The sequence below is a fragment of the Nannospalax galili genome, unplaced genomic scaffold (assembly GCF_000622305.1).
Source record: "Nannospalax galili isolate Female #2095 unplaced genomic scaffold, S.galili_v1.0 scaffold1519, whole genome shotgun sequence".
NCBI lineage: Eukaryota > Metazoa > Chordata > Mammalia > Rodentia > Spalacidae > Nannospalax > Nannospalax galili.
Window position 1 is genome coordinate 919,632 of NW_008342631.1, and position 2,822 is coordinate 922,453.

General features: G+C 45.6%; 1 pseudogene; it reads left to right on the plus strand.

The window, feature by feature from the left end:
• The first annotated feature begins 31 nt into the window (after window positions 1–31).
• LOC103738616 lies at window positions 32–509 on the plus strand (annotated as a pseudogene).
• Window positions 510–2,822: the final 2,313 nt, after the last annotated feature.

The window sequence follows — 2,822 nt, forward strand, 5'->3', positions numbered from 1 at the left end:
CAGCCCGGAGAGCAGCCCTAGTAGCAGAGCCATGGCCCGGTGGACCGCCTAGATCGACAGCCTCATGGCGGACGGGACCTGTCAGGACTCGGCCATCGTAGGCTACAAGGATTCGCCCTCTGTCTGGGCCGCTGTCCCCTGGAAAACCTTCGTTAGCATTAGGCCGGCTGAGGTTGGTGTCCTGGTTGGCAAAGACCGGTCAAGTTTTTTCGTGAACGGGCTGACACTTGGGGGCCAGAAATGTTCTGTGATCCGGGACTCACTGCTGCAAGAAGGGGAATTTACTATAAATCTTCGTACCAAGAGCACTGGAGGAGCGTCCATCATCAATGTCACTGTCACCATGACGGCCAAAACGCTAGTTCTGCTGATGGGCAAAGAAGGTGTCCATGGTGGTTTGATCAACAAGAAATGTTATGAAATGGCCTCCCACCTGCGGCGTTCCCAGTACTGACCTCGTCTGTCCCTCCCCCACCACTCCGTTCAGCTTTTGCACCCCTCCTTCCCACACACACACATACCATTTTTATTTTTGGGCCATTACCCCACTTCCCTTATTGCTGCCAAAACCACATGGGCTGAGGACTGGGGCTGGATGGACAGGTACCTCCCCCCATACCCCCTCCTGTGTGTGTTTGGAAAACATTTCTTGTTTTTTGGGTTGTTGTTGTTGTTGTTTTCCTGAATAAAAAAGATTCTAGCAAGGTAAAAAAAAAAGTCATTCCTCTATGTTTGCGTGTGTGATTCTTTTTTTGTTTGTTTTGTTGTTGTTCTTTTTGAGACAGAGTCTCCCTGTAGCACTTGCCAACCTGGAACTCACTATGTAGACCAGGCTGGCCTTGAACTCACAGGAATCTGCCTGCCTCTGGCTCCCAAGGGCTGGGATTAAAGGTGTGAACCACCACACCTGGCATGTGATTCTTTATGTGAGTCTTTATCTTTCAACAAAATGTGTTTGTGCACTCTCTGCTGGTTTCAAATTTTTCTGTTTGTTTGTTTGTCTTTTTGAGACAGGGTCTCCCTGTAGCCCCAGTTGGCCTGGAGCTCACTATGTAGACTAACCTGGCCTTGAACTCACAGCGATCTGCCTGCCTCTGTCTCCCGAGTGCTGGGACTAAAGGCGGGAGCCACCACGCCTGGATACAATAGTAACTTCTGTTGGAAGTGGTCGATGGTCTTGCTATTTTCAGGAACATGTTTTTAGTTTTGGGTTGCTTTGCTGTTCTCGTCCCTTCTGGCCACATATTTTGGGGGGGTCCTCAAACAGCACCTTAGAGCACATATTTAGGATCAATTCCTGCACCATGGTCTTCTTGATAATGTGCCCTTTGGCCAGTGAGGTAAATCAGCACACAATGAGTCCATGACAACGTGATGGCCACTGGACCCACCAAGGAAAATCTATAACCATGTTCATTCTGCAAATTTCTGCCCACTGTGAAACTTTCCCTTCAAGGTTATCCCAGAAAGCAGCTGTAAAGCTGTAGCTGTCCAGTTCTGCATAGTGTTTGCATAGCAAACAGAATCATCTGCCAACATGTTCACAATATCTCTTCCTCAGTCAAGCCACTGATATTGAGTTCACATGGGAAGGTCAATGAATCTAGAGTGTGAATGACTGGAAAATTTAGCCTATTCATACCACAGAAAGGATGTTTCTCCGCACAGTGTTTGTTAAACCACTGCCTTCTCAGACTTACCATCTTCTGAATAAAGTTAAAGTGAAGATCCAGTTCCTTCTTTGCTCATTCATTTTTGTGATGATGGGCAGTACAATCTGTAGTATTTGGTTATGTATTCTGAGGACATCAAGGTCCAGCTAGCTTCTGGAATCTCTAGCAATTTACTGATATGGGAAGTAGTTCCAAGGGTCTTCATGAACAGGGGTCCCTGTGGTTCCATACTTTGGTAAGTCCCTACCTTTGGTCAAATGATTTCATGTGGGGGCTTTTCCTTCCACTCCTGAGCAGTTTCCATCACTTTCCCTTTAAGAAATTGCATTGGTGTGCACATGGTTATAGATTTTCCTTGGCAGGTCCAGTGGCCATCATGTTGTCATGGACTCACTGTGTACTGATTTACCTCATTGGCCAAATGGCACATTAACAAAAAGACCATGGTGCATGAATTGATCCTAGACATACGCTCATTATCATGGACATCCATTCACCAAGGCTGACCTGGACACATGTGCTGCTGAGTGCCAAGTGGCTGGCTAGATTGTTGGGAGATGGTGAAAAAGCATGACTGAAGAATTGTTGATGTCCTAGTTTGCTTTTCTGTTGCTGCGATAAAATTAATTAATTTAAATAAATAAATAATAAATTCAAACTGACCAAAACCAACTTGAGGGAGGAAAGGGTTTATTTAGTTGACAGGCTACAGGCCATTATTGGTCAAATGAGGCTGTTCCACAACTAATGGTAGGAACTAGAGGCAGGAACTAGAGCAAAGAGCAATGGAAGAACACTGCTTTCTGGATTCCTTCCCATCCCTTGCTCAGCTCTCTTTCTTACATTGCCCAGGCCCCTATGCCTAAGCATGGCACTGCCCACACTGGGCCGGGCCCTTCCACATTAATTAGCAATTAAGATAATGCGTCACAGAATGGTCACAGGAAAATCTCATCTGGGAAATTCCCCAGTTGAAGTTCCCTCTTCCTAGGTGTGTCAGGTTGGCAACTAAAGCTATCTAGCACATCTGCCAAAAATGCTTTTAAAGAACTACAAATAGATGGATAGGAGCTGAACTCTCAGTGGATCTTTCCCAAGTTTTATTCCTAAAACTAGATATAACACACTGAGTGGTAATTTATTTTCATT